Source organism: Hypomesus nipponensis, chromosome 2, assembly GCF_054491055.1.
Source record: "Hypomesus nipponensis isolate SF chromosome 2, ASM5449105v1, whole genome shotgun sequence".
NCBI lineage: Eukaryota > Metazoa > Chordata > Actinopteri > Osmeriformes > Osmeridae > Hypomesus > Hypomesus nipponensis.
The window spans coordinates 10,476,020-10,500,663 of record NC_140362.1 but is presented as its reverse complement, the minus strand read 5'-3'; the positions used below and the strand labels follow the sequence as shown (position 1 = coordinate 10,500,663).

At 39.1% G+C, this 24,644-nt stretch overlaps 1 pseudogene; it reads right to left on the bottom strand.

The window, feature by feature from the left end:
- Positions 1–15,143: 15,143 nt before the first annotated feature.
- Positions 15,144–16,313, bottom strand: LOC146300719 (uncharacterized; annotated as a pseudogene).
- Positions 16,314–24,644: the final 8,331 nt, after the last annotated feature.

Below are 24,644 nucleotides of genomic sequence, written 5' to 3'. Positions count from 1 at the left end.
AAATGTAAATAAGAAAATAAACAATAAGCCCCAATGCTCCATGATTGAAATTTGTGTTATTTTAATTATATTAAACATGTATTTGTCAGTTTTAGTTTGTCAGCCCCTGTTCAGTGACTGACAAACTCCCATTTCAGTTTTCTTGAGGATGTCATTGCAGCTAACCCTCTACTCGACACTTATGGTAATGCCAAGACTGAGGAATGACCACTCGTCTCGTTTTGTAATTTCTGACGGTGAAAGATTTGTACGGTTGTTTGTAGTATACAATTAATTAATTTACAATGTGATTCATAAAATATAGTGATAATGTTTATCTAAAGCAATGTACTGTGGGGATTTGAATATACAATCCCTTGATCTGCAATAAAAAGCTCTACCACTCAATACAAGATCAGGAAGGACTGCCTTAAGATGCTGGAGAGGGGCTGAGTTGACAGGATTTTTCAGTGTCATTATTTGACCATGATCCAGAACCACAATTATCCGCTACTCCTGGATGAAGGTTTACTACAAGGTCAAGCCTCTACTGAAGAGTAGTGAAGAGATGTGACCTGGAGGAGTCCACCCTGCAGCATAAGGCCACAGCCTCAGCCCTTAGGAAGAAGCAGACTAACAGTGTGGCAGAGCTAAGAGTGCAGATCGACAACCTGCAGCCTGTCAAACAGAAGCTGGAGAAAGAGAAAGTGAATACAAGATGGAGATTGATGACCTCTCCACCAATATCAAGGTATTTAATAAATCTAAGGTCTGTGACAACAAAACATCTCGAGGCATGTTGAGGAGAAGGTCAATGTATACTCAATTAGTATACTAATAGTAATATCCTATAAATTATCCCCAAAGGGATCATTTTCCTTTACTATTAGTTTATCACACTTTCTCTTCTGTCACGTATTTTGAACAACCAGTATAACCAATATAAAGTCAAACCAAGTATGAGACTAATGCCATCCAAATGAGAGGGATACTAAAGGAAGTCAAATAACACCATTGAATAGGATGTTTTTCACCATTTATTTTTCACTAAAAACTTGACCAAGTTGTCCACTGTCAAATTACTTATGTAGCACTTGAAGCATATTTGGTCCCCAACAGGAAGAAGCTGTCTCAGCCTCTCCAGAAAGCTGAAGAGACCAGCAAGGCCACCAAGTCCTAGTGTGTCTCTCTGGAGAAGACCAAGCAGAGGCTGCAGAGAGAGGTGGAGGTTGTATGTGAAACTAATCCAACTCCATATTGGACAGTCACCTAACGAAACTTGGAACAACATTGTTATAAGTAATTGTATGTTTTTTCAGCACATTAAACATACCCTTAATCAATTTGGTATTTTATATACATATTTTTTAATCGAGGGGAAGGAGTTGTAGTGTAATCACAAACCTAAGGTGAACAGTAGCTTCAGGAAGTGAAAAGACTTGTGAGACTTAATACAGTACACCATGTCTCCTTCACATGGGTTTGTTGTCATATTTGTTGGTAAGTTTGGTTCATTCATGTTTGGTTGATGGTCTAAAACTACAGCAGGCACTACAGAATTGGAACATGCCAGCAACAGGCCTGGACATTATTTTAAATGAGTATAAACATTAATTTGAGAAAAATGCCTTTTATGCCTTCCTGAGAAAGGTGCCAGTATTGTTGCCCTCCATAAAGAACAAATCATAATATGATTTCCTTTTCTGCCTATGACATGCTTTCTTCTTTCTTTTTTGTAGTTCATGCCCTGGTTAAAGTACTCTTGATCCCATCTGGTGATGCTTTGACACATGTAAGAAGAGTTTCAGAACCCAGTCTGACAACCAGCTGTGGACTAAATATTTTTTACTGTCAGCACTGGAACCCATTAGAATGACATCTTGTCTTGGTGCCCTTGAGCAGGATTTGTTGGCAGCCACTGAATATCAAACTGAACAACAGATCCCCTTCACATAAGTTCTCACAATGAGAGCCAGCCAAGCAAATTCCATTTTAGCCTCTACTTTCTCTCACACTAATAACCAAATCCAGGAAACGTTCACACTAAAAGTACTTCAATGTTTACAAATCTCAGAATAACTCGATGTACAATTCGTATACTTCCTTTTACAGATTAATTTACATAGTTTTATATATTCAGTGTTGCTTATGAGCTCCCCCAGTACATGAGTGGGTGACCCACTTGGATCAGACCCAATTTAGAATCAGGAATGACACAGGGGGAGCCTGGAGCAAAATGAGAAATGAGAGGAGCCTGGATGGCAGCCAAAGCAAGCCATTGAGGAACCTCTTCACCTCAGAGGACTGGGAGTCAGTTTACTATAAGGGATCCCCCACAGACATATTCATCGTCCTATGTTTGTGTGACGTAGTATGTCTTCAATGAGGCTAGTTATGAGGATAGCTATTAAAATAAATAGTGTCTGCTTTGGTCTTTCATTCTGTGTAATGTCTAGGCCCAGGCTTTACCATTTGAATAATAATAATAATAATAAATCATATTTATAATGCACTCAATCTCTGACAATCTCTGAGTGCTAAATTGATTGCTAAAATTGATGCTGCTATATACCCTGCTTTATACCCATTTTCTTAATTATTCCTGTTTTTGGGATTCCACTATACTCCTTGTTCACAGTGGGGTGATTGAAAAGTTAATTTGGAGACAGACGATTTATGGAAATGTCAGCAATAAAATATGGGAGTTGATGGGGTGTGGACAAGGAGCTTGACCCTTACAGTCAGTTGACTGTAAGGGATCCCCCAAAGACGTATTCTTCTTCCAATGTGTGTGTAACGTGTAGTCAGTGCTGGTTCTAGAAATTTGGTGCCCGAGGAGAGGTTTACCCTCCCCCCCCACACACACACACACACAACATGGACGTGCCGCGGTTGGCGCCCTCTGCTGGTAGTACGTTTAGACAGAGGGAGGGTTAATTTAAATTGATGCACCTAGGCGGCTGCCTTTGTCGCCTTCAGCAAGGACCGGCACTGCGTGTAGTATGTCGGCAGAGGGGCCTGTTAAAAGGATGGCTATTAATAGAATCAACAGTCCGGAAGAGGCCAAGGTAAAGGCCAAAAGGGAGTAACAGTCAAAACAATGCAAAATCAAACTAATTATAAATCAAGTATGCAATACCTTTCACATGGTATGCAACCATTTATTTCCTTTTTACAGATTTGCAGTGGATTAATACAAATTGTTCAAGACTAAAGAGCAAAGACCTCCATTTTGTTCCTTCTTGACAGTCTTGTCATCAACAGGCAACAGCTGCTACTAATCAATCAAGATTATTTATTAAAGCTTTATTCATTGCTGTGTTTCTGCAGCAGGGCTTTAACATCCGACAACACCACGCAAATTAAGCGTCTACAAGGTTTTATCACCGACATTAGATTCAATGGCACCGCTGAGTGGTTGAAATTTTCTATTTTACAACTTGGACACTGAGTGTGGAAAGCACGTAATGTGACCTTATGTATCACACCCACCTCCACATATAGCCTCTCACATATTAAACATACTGTCATACATTTCCAACTGAGATATTTGGCCTGGAAAATAAATGACCCGGCCTTTCAAACTGATCAAGGACTTATTTTGTTGCCTGCCATTGCATGTGACACATCCCGAATTAGACTTTGATTCAAGAGACCCTTTTTTATAACTCAAATCAGGTTACCAAAGTAAATGCTGAGGTCTTACACAGACTTCTTGTAAATGTAAAGGAGGTTTCGACAACAAGTCCTAAAAAACCTGAGAAAATATGTTTTATATAAAGTATTTGGTGGAGGACATCCCACAAGGCTTAACTATATATTGACATAGTTGTCAATTTAAACAGACCGCTTGGTTGTATTCATTTTATTATGTAAATATCCATTCTTTCCCGTACCCCGCCACCATGAGTACGGACGTAGAGATGGTCCAGTATGGGAAAGCTGCAATTTACCTTCGCAAGCCTGAGAGGTAGAGGCTTGAGGCCCAGGCTTTACCATTTGAATAATAATAATAATAAATCATTTTTATAATGCACTCAATATTTAGACAATCTCTGAGTGCTAAATTGAGTGCTAAATTTGATGCTGCTATATACCCTGCTATATACCCGATGTCAAGGAGTTGTACTTCAAGGGTCTAAGATAGATGGTGGGAAGTGTGATGTGAAAATCCTTTTCCCTGAGGAGGTAAGACTAAAATTGTTTGTGGGCATAACCAAGTCAGTATGTATAACAAAACTAATGTACAGTAGCAACACGTTTGACTGTATACAAAAGCCTGTCAGCCTGTCAACTGATTTAAGCTAGCTTTAATGAAACTCACATCCTATGGCATTTAGTCATGTTGAATTAAAATGAATTCAGTCTTTACTCCTGTAAAGAAACCTCAATATTTTACACAGACTGAGGTTACACAAAACATCTTTGTATGTACAATTATATTAGATACACCCTCAGTGAGACAAGGCACATCATCTCACAACAAATGGAGTAAGACATATCCTCCTTTCTCATCCACTGTCATTTCTGCAATGACAAGCGGCAGTATCACCCAGGTAATACACACTTTCCGTATAAAGAACATCACCGCTCACACACACCATACAATATTAAGAATGACTCAGCACAAGAAGGGTCCAACCCTGAGATAACACCCTGCTACACTGCTCCGTCAGTCTTGCACAAAAGAGACACATGCATTAAATTAAATTGTTTAAAGGGGACGACCATGAACATGTGATTATCTCATACTAATTCTCGTCTACATCTACAGCTCACTGTGTGTGTTTGGAGTTACTACAGTATGATGTTGTTTTATTTAACTGTCATAACTGAGATACTGTAGAGGCGCCTGGAACACAAAACTGTATTAGAGGAGCCTGGAATCCAGCCAGCCTGAACAAACTGTTGAATAACCTAAACAGTCTGGGAGTCAGTTTGCTGATAGGGATGCCCCTGACAAATTATTTATGGCTCATCGTGTGTGTGTTTGTGGATGTGTGGGATTGTGTTTATGTCTGTTCGTGTGTGTATGTGCACTGTAGTTATAGAATTGGAAGGATAGCAGGTCTATGAAGATGAATGCAACACAACTTTTCCACGAGTGATGCTTCAGTTAGTGGTAGTCCCAAAGACCTATTAACATATTTACATGTATTATATACATATTTATATGAACATATCAATGTTTCTCTTATTCCTATTATTCTTTAGCTTGGCTGCCAGCCCAACTTAGCCCCGCAGACAAAAAATGAGTATGACAACGTCAGGCTAATTATTCTCACCATTAACTGAAAACATCTCTCTTCAGAGCTTAAGGTTATTATTAACTTTTACAAGCACATGAGAAGGCTGGGCGGTAAGGGAGTCGGGCTATTAATCAGAAGGTTGTTGGTTCGATTCCTGGCTGTGCCAAATGACGTTGTGTTCTTGGGCAAGGCATTTCACCCTACTTACCTTGGGGAGAATGTCCCTGTACTTACTGTAAGTTGCTCTGGATAAGAGTGTTTGCTAAATGACTAAATGTAATATAAGGCATCTCTGACATACGTGGCACTAGCCTGGCTGCCAGCCCAACTTCTCCCCGCCCACAAAAAAATTTGGTCGGGAAGTTGGGTCTGGAGGGTCTCGTATTGGGAACAACAATATAAAACCAGGATCTGGGCGGACCAATTAAATTGCCAGGGCGGGCTTTATACGATGATGGACAGATGATCAACAGTAACATAATCAACAACGTCACAAAAGAGCCCTTGGGTTGAATTTGTTTTCAACAAACAACATATTACGTTGCTCTGATTGGTTGAAAGTCTATCCAATTGAGCGTAGAGGCATTTGTTTTACGAGTTCGGTTGAAACACGCCCCATAGTCACAGCCCAACGGAGAGTTTTCGGACTCATATTCTGACTAGAATTATGAGTATGACAACGTCAGGCTAATGTGGCACTGCTGAATGAGTATATTTCTTATTTTCCTGTCAAGTTGTTTTCAAACATGGTGATGTCAAGGTGGCAAAAAAGCAATGTGACCATACTGTATGTCTGTTCCACCACAACGTATCCAAACATAGGACATTGATACCATGCTGGCAAGTGGCCAGTCAAATAAATAGCCCTGAAGATCTGCCAAGCCAAAATCTTCTTTGGCCTTCCATGGGAGGCATATGAAAGCCATTTATTGGCCTGACATAGCATTTGACACCTCAAATCCCAAATTGGACTTAGGGTGATATGACATGTTTATTGATCCAAGCTACCAGCTCTACTTGAGATACCATTGCTTATGTGTCGTTTACGTTTACTGGGGTTTAAAATCGGGGTGTACTGAATCCAGGATTCGGTTCCGGATTCGTCCAAATATTGGGCTTTTGACAGGGTTTGGTTTTGGCCGAATTTTTTTCCATCGAACTCGAACCCTACGCTTGCACTACGCGCTCTAAACTGGTCGACTTAATAACGCCGCTGTTGATTATAGGAAGGTGTTTACGTAGGTGGACCGTTCAATGCATGCAGTAAGCCGCTGAGAGAAAGGGAAAATGCAACTTGTGAGCAGAAAAAGTGTTGTTTGGCAGTACTTTCAGTCAAAAGAAGGCGATTCAAGTCAAGATACATGTTCAATTTACAATACCAATTTGTCTCGTGGTGGCAAGGACCCTTAACACAACATATCCGCCGTTAAAACATTTGCGTATGAAACATCCGAAAGAAATTCAAGAAGTCTAAAAGGCTAATATTTTGGCTATTGATTGGATCTTGAGATAGACATGGTAATTGTCAAAATAGTTTTTCACACTTATCTTCCTGGCATAATGTTGCCTAGGCCTATTATTCTTTTATAATAAAAAAATTATAAAATACACTGCTGTGGACGTTGTTTACTTCATAAATGTGTTTACTGTGTCAATGGACTGAGGGTGGGAGTAGGATTTGGTGTTCGGTTTCGGATTCGGCTGAATCTTAACCAATGGATTCCATATTCGGCCGAACCTCAAAAATCTGGATTCGGTGCTTCCCTAGTTTACAATAAGATTTTTCTCATACAATTGGACAATGTTGCATGGTCATGCAAGAATCATGCAAAACCTAGACACATTTCAAAGTCATACAGTTCACTCATGTATGTGGGTAGCCAGATATTTCATCTCTATATTCTTCTCGTTGGATTTGAAATAATACACCCAATGTTCCCTTTCAAATAAAGTTATTTCCTTTACTTTAGAACCTATTCAAAATTATTTCAATAATATAGAAGAAACTGGATTTTCATGTTCACACAAATTAAGCAAATTGGTCAAAAGGTGTGCAAACTGCATGCTATAAAACAAAAATATATAATTATAAATATGGATCGCATATTTTACTTTACTGAATTTTGTGTGCAAGATAGGTGCATTACAAATTATATATATATATATATTATTATTATTATTATTATTATTAAATAGCCTCTTAATCTTGAACAGAAGCTGCCTGCTGTGAGGGATCACAGACTGCATTTATGGCCCAACATCAATGTTTGAGTATGTGTGTGTGGACTCCAGGGGAATTTTGAGCACCGCTTACTGTAATAGAAGAGAATTGTCATTGGTGGGGAATAGCCTTTTTAAAGGCCAAAGAGGAGTGACAATCAAAACAATCCCAAAGTAATTGCATTTACATTTGAAATTGTATTCGAATTTTGACTTTATAACATAACTTGTGTGATGGTGTGAACATTTTACATTCTTCCTCACAAACCTGTCTTCATATAGATTATTTATACATTTATAAGTGTTGCCATGAGCAGTTAACACCTGCTTTTCAGCAATCAACGGTATTACACAACCACAAACCTAAAGTACTTTTTTACTGCTATTAATACTGCTCAAACGCCACTACTAAATTATATAATTGAATTACAGTGAACTATTTGGCGTGGAATATCTGGCCTGAGATGAGCCGATACCCGCTTCGGCCTTTCATGAAGAACTTTCAAAGTGAAGCCAAGGTGGCTGGGCTTTACTGGAGTTCTGCCATTGCATGTGACACATCCCACATTAGACTATAACTCAGGGCTGATGTTTATTATACGCTCACGTTACAACAGTAAATGCTGAAGAAATTAACAACAATCCAATGACATCTAGTCGTAAAGTTTGTTTTACAATTTTAGTGTGAGATCTTTCATTGGCTTTTTCTTTACCATCCTTTATATTTGAGGAATTATGGCCTTAAGATATTTTTATCAAATTCATTTGGTCAAAGATACTAGGTTAGGTAGGTCAACAGCTAATCCTAACCCAAACTAATCAGGAAGACAGAGGCTTACAAACAGTAAATCTACACAAAGGCTTTATTCATAGGATCGTAAAGGATGGTCTCCCAAAGTTTTTTTGATGGTGCATACTATTTACACACAATTGTGTGTAGGCTATATCTTTACATTTAGACAGAAAAATCTAACTCTCAATTCAAGCTTGGTACCAGCTATTCTATCCGGCTTAGGAGGTGTAGAGTTGTGCAAAAACAATAGATTAGTGCTGCTGCTAAACAATATAGTAGTTTTTATGAGCTCCACAAGGTTACCTGTGGTCAAGAGTGTGGATCCAGGATGCCTTTTACCTTTTATAATTATGATACATTTGATAATAAGGACACAAAGGACCGAGAAACTGAATCCCCACTCCTACATCATGAACACCCTTCCCTCATTTCCTACACACATTCATGAAGCACACATGTACACATGCAGAACATACAGCAAATAAACTCAATAATAACAGATAACATACTGCTATTGGCCATTTCTTATTCATGATATCATGTTAAACAGTGATTGTCAAGTCCAGTCTTGGGCATCAATAACTAATATCCATGGCCTAAACCCCACCTACATTGGCATTAGGCTTTAGACTTTAGACAGTTGTTGCAAAGTTTCCGACAGAAAAATGTACAGTAAGAAATCAAGATTTCTCTCTATTCAGATACAAAGTATTGAATGCTGGTGTAATCCCCAAAGGCCAGTCCGTTGACAACAAGAAGGATGTTGAGAAGCTTCTTGGGTCAATTGATGTAAACCATGAGGAGTTCAAGTTTGGACACACCAAGGTAACATAACAGATACACTCTTGATAATGCGATTCAAGCAACTTTATGGTAAATCCTCTGCAAACAGTGCATTGGTATTTATTTGATGAGAGGAACAGTCTCTTTGAGAGCAATATGTGAATCTGTTTTAGTCATCTTTTTATATTCAGTTTTGTATTCCCCCTATGCCTCAGGTGTTTTTCAAAGCTGGTCTGCTTGGTGTCCTTGAAGAGATGAAAGATGAGAAGCTTGCTAATCTGGTAACCATGACACAGGCTCTTGCCTGTGGATACCTGACGAGAAGGGAGTTTACCAAGATGATGGAGAGAAGGTGAGACACAGAAAAATACAGATTTAGGTTAGGGAGTGATTCAATCCTGTTGAACTCTGAAACTATTGTTAGATAACCATGTGAATTTGTAATTTTGGAATGATGGATATCTTGGACTTGATGGAATGATGATAGATTTCACAACAACAAGGAATGGGTTAGGGTAATAATGTAATTATATTGCATCATTTTGTATCGAGCAAACCAATTACTATATTTATCTCATGCCCTCTACCTCTGCTCCTCTGGGAAGGCTTACAAGAGTCAGGCTGAGGAGGCGGTGAGTCATACATTAATTACAGTTTTTCACAATCGTTAACACAAAAAGCAGAAATTTGGCACAATTTTCACAACCTTCACGTCATGTACCAATTGCTCGACCCAATTTGGCTCTACTTCACACTCCCTTATTTGCATTAGACTCTGAATTTCCTTGTTTACACACTGACAAATCACCTTGTTGTCAAAACACTACACACAATGTTCAGTTGTTGCACACACTTCTCAAGTAAAGTCTCAAAGCATCAACCTACAACACACAAATATTCAAATCTCTTAACACTCAGGTCTGGTGAGCAATTTGCACCTGCAGCATAAAAAGGGCCTTTAGCCTCTCTTTTGTTTGGTGAACAATGGAGAACTTAGTTTTTTTCAAATTCTTACACACAAATTCCTTACTTTTCACACAATTTCTGAAACCTGACACTCAAACACCAGGGGCCTGTTCCATAAAGGCCGCTCAAAAAGTTACAGTTTTTCTGAATTGCTAAAACACTAAAACCCATTGGCTGAACAAAGTTATCAGTTGCCTAAACTCATGTAGCTAATTGTGCAGTCTGTTGTCAATACCTTAAACCATTTCACATGGTAAAACACAATTTGCAAATCTCACATAGACTTTTCAGCAAAACTCTAAACACATTCTCATTCTCAAAACACATTCTGCACTCTAATGGACATGTCATTCATACTGGTAAACACAAATGGCAACGCTCAAATACAAATAGAAAAAACATGTCATTGACTAAACACAACCACTCAAAATAGATTTCACTTGTTTTTAAATGATGTGACACAACCAATATAAGCCAGTTCAGAGAGCAAACAGGTTGTTGAAGGTGGGAAAATATTCCTTGTGATGTCAATGACCCTGACCCAGCCCAAAGACAAGAAGAAGTACATTGATCACGTGTTTACTCCTTTGCACTTCCCATTTGTTACAGTAACAGTACTGAATGCTCAATAGATTTAGACAGGTTGCAGGTTTATATCAACAAAGAACAGGAGTGAGTTGTGGGTAGTGAGATGCAGGGTATAGTACTCTGATATATCGGCCGATATAGAAAATTACTGTAATGAAATAAAAAATCCAGAAACGCATAACAACACAAACAGATTTTCCTAACATTCTGCCCCACTCGTGTTGCCAACAGGGACGTTGTAGAGTGCCCTTTGGTGACAAACTATGCAAGGCCAGTATAGTACTGTATAGGGGTACAAGGAGGAGAAAGAACAAGAACAATTGCAAAGAGCAAAGCAGAGTAGTAATGTCTGATAAATGTTGAGCTACTATGAAAGAACATGTTTTCGTTCATCAAAAGACAATGACGGATAAATAAGAAATTAGTTTTGAGATTATTTGAGATTCTCCTTGAGAACTATATGTTTTGAACAATGTGTTTTCAATTTTTTGGTGTATTGTTTACTGACTGCTTGATAGTGTATATCATTTTGATTACTTTGTTTATGATTTAAGAGCAGTGTTTGATTTTGAGCACAGGTAAATCTGTTTTGAAGTGAAAGTTTGATTTTGAGGACAGGTAAAACTGTTTTGAGGCGAAAGTTTCATTTTGCAAGAGAATTCGAGGTTTTGTAAATAGTGCTTGAAGATGAGGTTTTGTGTTTAAAGTTTTGAGAAAATGGGTGACTGTTTCAAGAATGTGTTTTAGCAATTGTGAAAAACTGTAACAGTAGCCTACAATTAGAAAACAAACCTAAATCCGCCCCCCATTTCCCCGACACAAAACCCATGTTAAAAAGTTAGCATTAGGATACTGGATAATGTTTTAATTAATAGTAGGCTATTTATTTTAAACAATGTCAAAAAAGTCAATTTAGATTAGTTTAGAGGGTATTTTTCTACGTTCTACGTTCACGTCAATCATGGCGTGTCATTTTACTTTGATTGAAGCGGTGGATGAGGGAGCTGTCATTGTACACAAATTTAAAGGGAACGTTCTTTCTGGAAGAAGTCATGTGGCCGTGTGCATTGCTTTTGCCGTGGTGGATTGTATGATCCATGTTTTACCTCTCGGGCTGTTAAAAAATAGGGTGCACGCGCAATTAGCTTGACTACGTAAATCTGACTTGAATTAGTAGGACTGCGTGAGCTGAAATTGGCCTTTATGGAACCGCTTAAGCCCCGCTTGACTAATTAAACTTATTCAAGTCTGGTTTAGGGACTTTAAGTCTAGCTTTTTTGAGTGGCCTTTATGGAATAGGCCCTAGTTGTTGCACACACTTCTCAAGTAAAGTCTCAAAGCATCAACCTACAACACACAACTATTCAAATCTCTGAGCACTCAGGTCTGGTGAGCAATTTGCGATCAGGACTGCAGCATAAAAAGGGCCTTGAGCCTCTGTTTTGTTTGGTGAACAATGGAGAACTTAGAACATATCAACAACCAGAGAAGGAGAGGGGTAAGAGTGAGAGGAGGAAGAGGAGGACAAGGAAGAGGACAAGGAAGAGGAAAAGGAAGAGGACAAGGAAGAGGACGAGGAAGAGGAGGAGGAGGAAGAGGAGAAGAAGAAGGAGGAGAAAGAATAAGGAGAACGGTAATCTCTAATGAGATTCGGGCCACCATGGTTGACCATGTGCTCAACCTTGGTTTGAGCATGAGGAAGGCTGGCCAGAGGGTCCAACCAAATATCAGCCGCTTCACAGTTGCTGCCATCATTAGAAACTTTCAAATGGAGAACAGGTATGAATTATATTTGTCTTGTGTACTGAAATATTGCATATCAATAGAATACAGTGTGCTCACTGTATTTGTATTTTGCAGGACTGAAAGAGCCACGACGTGGAGGAAGAACATGCACTTTTACAGCCGAACAGGAGACTGACATTGTGAAAATGGTTTGTGAAAACAACACTATCACACTCCGACAGATACAAACCAGGATCCTGGCTGACCATGCCACATTCAGAAACATTCAGACCATCAGCCTCTCTACACTGTACCGTGTTCTCCGCAGGAATGCCATGCGGATGAAACAAGTGTACAGGGTCCTATTCGACCGGAACACAGACCACATCAAGGAGTTATGGCAAGAGTTTGTAAGTCCCATACATTCAGCACTGACACATGCATGTATTGCACCTGTAATGTGTCTCACTGTACCCCATTGTGTTGACCCATCTGTGTCCATACTATACAGTAACTGGCATTATCATGCTGTCTGTTCCAGCAGATCCAGGAGCATGACACAGCTAATGATCTATATGAAGACATGAATACATATTCATTGATGAGGTTGGATTCAACTTGGTGAAGAGGAGGTGCTGAGGCAGAAATGTAATTGGCCAGCGCACCATTGTTGAGGTCCCTGCCGAGCGTGGTGGGAACATCACTTTGTGTGCTGAAATGGGTTGAGCAGGCCCGTTGACAGTACTGTACGGTTCAAAAAATAAAACTTTTTTTGCTGCATATGTGTGCTGTTTTATGTTTGACTATGAAATAATTTGGCCAACACTGAGACATTTTACAAAAGTTGAAATGGCTGATTCTCCAAAGTCATTGTCATTCATGTGTTCCATTTTGAGAATTGTTTTCAATTTTGCACTACTGTGTGCTGTGAATGCTTGGTAGTGTGCAACAAATGCTTATTGTGTGTACTGTTATGAATGGTATATGTGTGTCATTTGAAAATATGGCTGTGTGTACCAAATGAGAACACAAGTTCCATTTTGTAAACAGGTGATAGATTTGATGGCAAAGAGTCATCTTGCAAAGGGAGTGTCAGGTTTAGCATTTTGTGTGTGAGGTTTTCAGTTTTGTGTGTGCAGTTTTGAGAAAAACGTTATTGTTTTGAGAAACGTGTGTTAACAATTGTGAAAAACTGTAAGCACACACACACACTCAAAAAAAAAAAACACACACGTACCATTCTGTAATCACCTTTTTCAAAATGCTTACAGTAAAAAAATAGTTTGGTTTCAATCTTGTTTTTGTGTTTTTTCAGCAACTCTGCCATTCAATCTTATACAGAAATGTACATAGAGGCTCATGAAAGAAGAGCCTTAGGTTTTGAATAACTGTGTGTATATGATATCCCCAAAAATGTAATATCATGGTAAAAGTGTTTGCAACATGACACAAATGTTTGCTTTTGAGACGTGTTTGTGATATTTTGAATGCAGTGCTTCATTTTGCAAGAGAAGCGAGGCATTTTGCATTTTGTGTGTGCAATTGTTGGATTTGTGTGTTAAATTTAGAAAAAAAGAGCACAAGTAAAGAAAAAAGTGTAAGCATTTGGAAAAAACTGTAGAACATATCGACAACCAGAGAAGGAGAAGGGTAAGACATAAGGGTCCTTTTTACAAAAGGAGAAATATCTAATTCTCTAGAATGTCATTGTCATTCATATGGTGCGTTCCATTTCTATAATTGTGTTTTCAATGTTGCACTACAGTTCAAGTTCAAGTTCAAGTCTTTTCTTTGTCAGGTACACAGAACAACACAAGGTCCGACTGAGCACTTAAATTCTTAAGACAAGACAACGCAAGCACCTGGCATAACATAACATATAAGTACACAGAACATAATTTACATCTATGCTGAGCTTACAGTTTTTCACAATTGTTACAGTTTTTCACAATTGCTAAAACACATTCTTGAAACAGTCACCCATTTTCTCAAAACTGTAAACACAAAACCTCATCTTCAAGCACTATTTACAAAACCTCGAATTCTCTTGCAAAATGAAACTTTCGCCTCAAAACAGTTTTACCTGTCCTCAAAATCAAACTTTCACTTCAAAACAGATTTACCTGTGCTCAAAATCAAACACTGCTCTCAAATCATAAACAAAGTGATCAAAATGATATACACTATCAAGCAGTCAGTAAACAATACACCCAAAAATTGAAAACACATTGTTGAAAACAGATAGTTCTCAGGGAGAAGTAGATTTTTTATCTCGAAACAAATTTCATATTTATCCGTCATTGTCTTTGATGAACGAAAACATGTTCTCTTATAGGATAGTAGCTAAAAATGTAGCAGAAATTACTACTCTGCTTTGCTCATTTTTGTTGTTTTTTTCTCCTCCTTGTACCCCTATACAGTACGGTACCCTGCATCTCACTACTCACAACTCATTCTTGTTCTTTGTTGATATGAACCTGTAATCAGTCAAAATCTATTGAGCAGTCAGTATTGTTACTGTAACAAATAGAAAGCACAACGTTCAGGGCCATACAACTTTTTTATTGTACATTATACAGCCTACAATGCACTGTAGGCCTACTACAGTATGCGCTACTACAGTAAAAGTAAAAAGGGAAAAAAATCAAAGGAGTCATCATGTCATCACTGTGCGTCTTCTTGTCTTTGGGCTGGGTCAGGCCAGAGCACCTCGTCGACATCACAAGCAATATTTTCTCTCCTGAGGCAGCGGGGGAAGAAGCCTCTTGTGTGCCGTATCCAGCCCTGACATGATTCCTGACCTATGTCATCACAGGCTAATTCCATGGCTTGCAGCAGATTTACCCTGGTGTAGGGTTGTCTATCATACACTTTCCATCTCCATGAGGAGAAAAACTCCTCAATCGCATTCAGGAAAGGCGAGTATGGAGGGAGGTACAAGGTCATAAACTGACCATTGATGTTGAACCATTCCCTTACCGGAGCAGCTCGGTGGAAACTGACATTGTCCAACACTATTACATAGGTGGGAATGTCGTTCTCATTTAGCTCTTGACCCTGCTGCTCTTGAACCCGCTGCTCAAATAAAGTATCTCTTAGATTGGCAAGAAATCTGAGAAGATGCTGGGTGTTATATGGCCCGAGTGTAACATGGTGATGTAGAACACCATGGTTGCTGACAGCAGCACAGATTGTGACATTGCCACCTCGTTGACCAGGGACTTCAACAATGGCCCGCTGTCCAATCAAGTTTCGGCCTCTCCTTCACCTCTTCGTTAGATTGAAGCCCGCTTCATCGAGAAAGATGAACTCATGGGGTCTCTCCAAGGATTCCAAGTCAAATATTGTCTGTGTTGGAATACAAGTTCAATTAGGCCTACCGTACGCACTTCTGATTCACATACATTGATGTACTGAAGAGTAATGTCATTCACATAGTATGTGGCAGTACTGTACACAATCTGGATTACTGTAAATGTGTCTGAATGTACACTTACTTGCACATACTGAGCTCGCAATTCTTTCACCCTTTGTGAGTTGCGCTCAAAAGGTACTCGGTATACCTGTTTAATTCGTATGCTGTTACGATGGAGGACACGGTCAATTGTGGATATGCTCACACTGTCGATTCCCTGGAAGTGTGTGTTGTCTTGTATGACTCGTTCCTGGATTTCTCTGAGTCGTATCAAATTATTTTGAAGGACCATGCCCACTATAATGGTCTCTTGCTCCGGAGTGAATATAGCTGTCCTTCCACCTGCATGTGGCAGCCTTGTAGTTCTACAAAAAGTAGATGTGCAGTTACAAAAAATATTAATGCAGTACAATACATACAGTGATGAACTTTACAAATGTCTATTGAAACAGCTGCAATAGTGTAGTACAGCAAATCTGCAATTACAAAAATACAGTAGTGTACTGTACCTGTTCTCTTCTCTGAATGTCCTTACTATGGTGGACACGGAAAATCGGCTCAAATTAGGGTGCACTCTAAGTCCTGCTTCCCTCATTGTCAATCCATGGACTATAACATGGTCGATGACTGTTGCTCTAATTTCATCAGATATTTCCACTCTTTGTCTTCCTCTTCCTCTTTGTCCTCCTCTTCCTCTTACTTGCCCTCCTCCTCTTACTCCTCGTCGCCCACCTCGAATACGTCCTCGTCCTCTCACATTGTTTCTTCCATCCATTCTCAGACCTTCTCCTTCCCACTTTCAACAACCTGTTTGCTCTCAAAACTGCCTTATATTGGTTGGTCACATCATTTGACATCAAGTGAAATCAATTTTGAGTGGTTGTGTCTAATCAATGACATGTGTTCTCTATTTGTATTTGATTGTTGCCACTTGTGTTTACCAGTATGGATGACATGTGCATTAGAGTGCAGAATGTGTTTTGAGAATGAGAATGTGTTTAAAGTTTTTCTGAAAAGTCTATGTGAGATTTGCAAATTGTGTTTTACCATGTGAAATGGTTTAAGGTATTGACAACAGACTGCACAATTAGCTACATGAGTTTAGGCAACTGATAACTTTGTTCAGCCAATGGGTTTTAGTGTTTTAGCAATTCAGAAAAACTGTAACACACGTTTCTCAAAACAATAACGTCTTTCTCAAAACCGCACAAACAAAACTGAAAACCTCACACACAAAATGCAAAAACTGACACTCCCTTTGCAAGTTGACTCTCTGCCATCAAATCTCTCACCTCATTACAAAATGGAACTTGTGTTCTCATTTGGTACACACAGCCTTATTTTCAAATGACACACACATACCATTCATAACAGTACACACAATAAGCATTTGTTGCACACTACCAAGCATTCACAGCACACAGTAGTGCAAAATTGAGAACACAATTCTTGAAATGGAACACACCATATGAATGACAATCACTCTGGAGAATGAGCCATTTCAACTTTTGTAAAATGTCTCAGTGTAGGCCACATTTTTTCATAGTCAAACATAAAACAGCACACATATGCAGCAAAAAAAGTTTTATTTTTTGAACAGTACAGTACTGTCAACGGGCCTGCTCAACCCATTGCAGCACACAAAGTGATGTTCCCACCACGCTCGGCGGGGACCTCAACAATGGTGCGCTGGCCAATGACATTTCTGCCTCAGCGCCTCCTCTTCACCAAGTTGAATCCAACCTCATCAATGAATATGTATTCATGTCTTCATATAGATCATTAGCTGTGTCATGCTCCTGGATCTGCTGGAACAGACAGCATGATAATGCCAGTTACTGTATAGTATGGACACAGATGGGTCAACACAATGGGGTACAGTGAGACCCATTACAGGTGCAATACATGCATGTGTCAGTGCTGAATGTATGGGACTTACAAACTCTTGCCGTAACTCCTTGATGTGGTCTGTGTTCCGGTCGAATAGGACCCTGTAAACTTGTTTCATCCGCATGGCATTCCTGCGGAGAACACGGTACAGTGTAGAGAGGCTGATGGTCTGAATGTTTCTGAATGTGGCATGGTCAGTCAGGATCCTGGTTTGTATCTGTCGGAGTGTGATAGTGTTGTTTTCACAAACCATTTTCACAATGTCAGTCTCCTGTTTGGCTGTAAAAGTGCATGTTCTTCCTCCACGTCGTGGTTCTCTTTCAGTCCTGCAAAATACAAATACAGTGAGCACACTGTATTCTATTGATATGCAATATTTCAGTACACAAGGCAAATATAATTCATACCTGTTCTCCATTTTAAAGTTTCTAATGATGGCAGCAACTGTGAAGCGGCTGAGATTTGGTTGGACCTTCTGGCCAGCCTTCCTCATGCTCAATCCATGGTTGAGCACATGGTCAACCATGGTGGCCCGATTCTCATTAGAGATCACCGTTCTCCTTATTCTTTCTCCTCCACCTCCTTCTTCTTCTCCTCCTCCTCCTCCTCCTTGTCATCACCTTCCTTGTCCTCTTCCTTGTGCTTTTCCTTGTCCTCTTCCTTGTGCTCTTCCTTGTCCTCTTCCTTGTCCTCCTCTTCCTCTCCCTCCTCTTCCTCCTCCTCCTCTCACTCTTACTCCTCTCCTTCTCTGGTTGTTGATATGTCCTAAGTTCTCCATTGTTCACCAAACAAAACAGAGGCTCAAGACCCTTGCTGCAGTCCTGATCGCAATTTGCTCACCAGACCTGAGTGTTTAGAGATTTGAATATTTGTGTGTTGTAGGTTGATGCTTTGAGACTTTACTTGAGAAGTGTGTGCAACAACTGAACATTGTGTGTAGTGTTTTGACAACAAGGTGATGTGTAATTGACATCAGTGTGTAAACAAGGAAAGTCAGAGTCTAATGCAGATAAGGGAGTGTAAAGTAGTGATAAATTGGGTCGAGCAATTGGTACATGACGTTAAGGTTGTGAAAATTGTGCCAAAGTTTTGCTTTTTGTGTGTTACCAATCGTGAAAAACTGTAAATAAGTGAAACTTCCTAAATATACAGATAGCAATAAATAATCGACTATACTAACCCTAATACTAAAACTTCCTAAATTACAGATAACAATAAATAATACACTATACTAACCCGTAAATGCACATAAAACTTATTTCAACCCTATACCCTATTCTAACCTAAGTGGAGTACAGTACAATATTGCAAAATTGCAGATCAGTGACTACGTCAATCACCATCCAGGAGCCTGATGGTGAGGTACAGTAGTGCAATGTTACTGATAGTGCAACCAGCAGCTGAAAGTGACAGTGTATAAGTGGCTAGTGTGCAGTAAATCAGTGTCCATATCAGTGTCCATTCAGAAGTCTAATGGCCCTTGAGTAGAAACTGTTGTCCAGTCTGCGTGTGCGCGACCGGATGCTGGTGTGAATGCTTGGTAGTGTGCAGAAAATGCTTAGTTGTGTGTACTGTTATGAATGCTATGTGTGTGTCATTTGAAAATATGGCTGTGTGTACCAAATGAGAACATGAGTTCCATTTTATGAACAGGTAATGGATTTGATGGCAAAGAGTCATCTTGCAAAGGGAGTGTCAGGTTTAGCATTTTGTGTGTGAGGTTTTCAGTTTTGTGTGTGCAGTTTTGAGAAAGCCGTTATTGTTTTGAGAAAATTGTGAAAAACTGTAATATGAATGTAATATTACAGAATAAGACTTGATTACAAAGTAAAATAGTAATTAACCAAATCAGCCTTTTAAAATGTGATGGGCATTCTGCTAATGTTCAAACCTGCTCTCAATGCCACCCAGGAGGAGCAGACCAACTCCCACATGTCCAAGTTACAGTTTTTCTCGATTGCTAACACACAAAAATGGTATGTGTAAGCCATCCTAAACACAACCATTTTGCCAAATCCCAGCAGAAAGACCATATACCCCAATCTTTTAACACAATTTACCCTTTTTGACACATTTCTCAGGTAAATGTACACTTCTTTGCAAAAGTCTAAACACTCCTCTCACTTTAAGACACAATTATCACCATTATGTCATTCAGAAAACACTGCCGTTTGATAAGTCAACCCAAACCAGCGCAATTCAAACACCCAAAACAACCAATTATCCATGTGTAAGCACTAACAAGCAAATATACTCAACAAGCAATCAGGGGTTTGGAATGAATACAAAAGTAACTCATCTGTACTTTGAAATCATGGATGCAAATATCAGAGGAAGAGGCAGATTTGTCAGAATTGTCAGAATGAAAGGAGGTGGACAAGGGAGATGAAGAGGAAAAGGAACACAAATCTCAAATGAGATCCATGCCAACTGTGACAGAAATCTCTATGACAGAACAACCTTCTCCAAGCCATGGAAGAAGCTTGTGGGACATTGCTGTGGAGTCTTGTCAGGGATGGCTCAGGCATACCATTTTTTCATTCATTTTTACAGCAATACATTTGTGCAGTACTACTATTTGTATACTGTGACCACTACAGTAACAAGAGCTCAAAATGCATTTGCTGTATAATGTAAATAGAAAATAAACAGCCTGTAAGAAGGACAATTGCAGTAATTGTGAGTTTTATGATTTACATCATGTCAAAAATGTGACATATGTGAAACATATCAAAAATTTAGGTACATGTTCTTCAATGGTTCAATGGTTCTTGAAAACCTTTTTATAATAGTGTTTTCAATTCCTCCCAGCAGTGTGTAAAGGGTATTCAGAAAGTTGAATTTATTTGAGGGATTTGTGTGTATTTTGAATGCAAAGTTAGGTTTATACGACAGATAATATGGTTTTGACTACAGTGTTTGATTTTAGGTCAAAAGTCAAGGGTTTTGCCAAAACAGTGTAAGTATGAAGATGTGTGTTCAGAGTTTGGGGAAAATACAGTACACATTCAAGAAGTGTCACAAGTTTCTTAGCAATTGAGAAAAACTGTAATGAAGTTTCAGCATGAGCTGGAGGAGGCTGAGGAGTGTGCCGACATGGCTCCTGAGTCAACAAGCTCAGAACCAAGAGTAGTGACTCTGGAAAGGTAAAAACCTGCTAACAGCAATGTTAAGAATACAATTTGACATTGTATTCATTTAGAACATACTTTTTCCAAAGGGACTATGTTTGTACAAACTTTGAGTACAAATGTCACACATGGCCTACTGTAGTTTTGTAAACATTGTTTCACAGCACACTTTACATAACTACATACCACAATACAGTTTTATTGCAAAATTCCAATTATATATTTTTTCCAACTAGGTTAAAAGAAGTTGAATAGACATGACAAAAACCTGTCACAAGACGGTGCTATGTTTCATAAAATAAGATTTTCATAGTGATATTTTGAGGATTGTTTGAAAATAAATCATGTTGACAACACAATATTGGCTTTGTGGATTGTTATGGGAGGAACAAAAACTCAATATTGTACACAGACTGAGGTTACACAAAACATCTTTGTATGTATAATTATATCAGATACACCTACAGCGAGACAAGGCACATCATCTCACAATGTATTGAGTAAGATATACACTCCCTCCTCCCCCTTTCTCATCCACTGTCATTCCAGCTGACCAGTGGCAGTATTGGACAGGTAATACACACTTTCCATATAAAGAACATCACCGCTCACACACACCACACAATATTAAGAATGACTCAGCACAATAAGGGTCCAACCCTGAGTTAACACCCTGCTACACTGCACCATCAGTCTTGCACAAAAGAGATACATGCATCAAATTATATTGTTTAAAGGGGACGACCATGACGCTACCTCACAAATGTTGCCCGATCCCACGCCCCTGAGGATAGCTACCAAAACTTCCACTCCTCTGGTGGAATGAGTCAGAATGAATGACAAGTGGCGCAGGACACCCCATAGAATCACACGCGATACTGATAGTCTGGCAGAACCTGTGAGAGAGTCTCCTCGTAGACAAAGGTATCCCAGCCCTTGACGTACCGTAGCAGATCAATAACTCAGCGTTCCAAAATGTAAAAAAGTTCCACCAACACGATGCATAGCCCCTTGCGGTAGATGGTGTGCGTGCACTCAATATATTGTCTGGTCGACATCATCAGTCAGACCTTTGTGTTCTAAGAGGTCCCTCTCATTAACCAAGCCATGAGCCATATCAAGCTATACTTGAAATTACTAAAAATTCTTGGTTTTGCCCAAATGAAAGAAGTTATCCTACAATTTTTCTTATGAGCAACCTGTGTCTCCTTTTGGTCAAAGAATAATAAGTCACGCTAACAACACACATTGGCATCCTGTATACATATACTGCCTTTCAAATACTGGATACAGATTATTAAGGATTAATGGAAACTACTCTCTGTCACTCATCTCGGTTAATAAGAATTTGAGAGGAGTCTAAAGCTTGTCTTTTCCCATAGCGTGTTTGCTAAACATTTTAGATGTTAGAGTCTTAGAATTTAAATTTTATGTGAAAAACAATGACCAGCAATATGTATGTATAACCATTGGCAGAAATACAGGGGGGATAATATACATTATAACGTAGGTAATGTATTACAGCACTACTTTTTGGTGTACCCTCTCAAAATAGCCCTTGAAAAAATGTCATGTAATTATCCCCCCAGATTATATGAGATTTTCACCCCTGTGTATGACTCATCTACATCCGCAGCTCACTGTACTGTACGAGTTATTACAGTATTCTGTAGTTGTATTTAACTGTCATAACTGAGATACTGTAGAGGCCCCTGGAACACGAAACTGTATTCGAGGAGCCTGGAATCCAGCCAGCCTGAACAAACTGTTGAATAACCTCTTAACCTAAACTGTCTTGCTTAGAGGGATTCCACTGACAAATGATTTATTGCTCATAAAGTGTGTGTTTGTGGATGTGTGCAGTGCCGGTCCTAGCACATTCGGCGCCCTAGGCGAGATGTATGAACAGCGGGGCGCCCCCCGGGGGGGCCCCCCAACCGCAACACGGATATGTGACTTGGCGCCCTCTGCTGGTGGTGCGGGACGGTTAATTAATGGATGAAATTGCCGCCCCCCTCTTGATGCCGCCCGGCTGCCTGTCGCTATGCCTTGAACCGGCCCTGGATATGTGGAATTGTGTCTGTGTCTGTTTGTTTGTGTGTGTATGTGCACTGTAGTCATAGAATTTGAAGGATAGCGGGTCTATGAAGATTAATGTAACAACATTTCCACGACTGTTGCTTAAGTTAGTAGTTGTACCAAAGGCCTATTAAATGAAATTACATGTAACATCGAAATATTAATATGACCATATTAATGTTTCTCTAATTCCTATCATTCTTACCATCAACAGAAAACATATCTTTCAGAGGTCAAGGTTATTATTGACTTTGACAACCATATAAGTCATGTCTAACATACATCTCATGTGGCACTGCTGAATGAGTATATTTCTTGTCCTACCAAGCTGTTTTCCAACATGGTAATATCAAGTTGGTGGGCGAGAAAGCAATGTGACCATATATGTCTGTTCCACCACAACATATCCCATTCATATTTTGGACATTGATACCATGATGAAGTAAATAGCCCTGAAGGTATGCCAAGCCAAAACCTTCTCTGGCCTTAGGAGGCATGTGAAAGTAATTTACTGGCCTGACATGGCATTTGAAACCTCAAATCCCAAATTGGACATTAAACTTGGGGAAATTACTGTTTGTGGTTTATTGGCAAACTCCCAGTAGATATACGACACACCCAAGTAGTAACAACTCACTGCTGTAAAATGTGTCATTTTTTTACATTTTGAGATGTGTTATTTGGCTGAAAAGGGACATTTTGTTTGCAAGAGCATTAGGTTTACCAATGAAAGGAGAGCCAGTTATCCTACCATTTTCTGAAATGCGTTTACAGGGGTTTAAATCAAGATCTTTTACATACCATTGGAAAATGTTGCGTGGTCATGCAAGAATCATACAAAACTGCTCAATTACCCCACTGCAACAAAACATGTTGAGTTGTTTGGCCCTACTTGAATCACTTTTTGTTAAGTAGTTTGTAATAATTTGACAAGTTTTACAACCTTTTTATGTCAAATATGTCCTAATTGTAATCAAACCAGACATGCAGCACAGATGGTTGGTCTCAGCCTCAGTTAATGTCATCAAAGCTTTGGGATGAAGTAAATTAATTTCCAACCAGAGAAACCTGAAATACAGGCGTGACATCTTTACATGTTGTCTCCTTATAACTGGAATACAGTACACAATAAGCCTACTGTAAATGTTTATGGCTTGCTAAATCAGTAGATCATGTAATTCAATAATTTATTATCCAAAAGAAATAAGTCTAAGATTTCAATGGACTGAATAAGATTAAGATTCTAGAAACCAGACCTGGACACATTTCAAAGTCATTATTATAAAATCCATACAGTTCACTCATGTATGTGGGTAACCAGATATTTTATCTCTATACTCTTCATGTTGGATTTGAAATAATACATCCAATGTTGCCTTTCAAATAAAAACACTTTTTTTATTTTTCTGGTAAAAGGGTATGCAAACTGCATGCTATAAAGCAACAAAACAATTATAAATATGGATTCCAGATGATAACGCTGGATATAGTACTGTACTCATTAAAACCTTTAATGTTTACTGTACTTAAAAAAAAAACTGAGGCCTTTGTATACGTTATTGTATAACGTATATAAATTAGCTCATTAAAAATATATTTTAAAACTAAGAAAACGGAACATAATGTGGATTATATTCAGAAATGTCCTGGATTATGCAAAAGGGACAGACGGAAGGGGGGAAAGAGAGGGACAGGGTAAAAGTCAAACTGTAGACTCTTGTCTCTAATCCATTTCCTTTAGGAGAGTAGCCCACAAATAACTTCTGCTTGCTAATCACTCTCCACTAGATATAAGGAGTTCAACAGAGCAGCATCCATGGACAGAC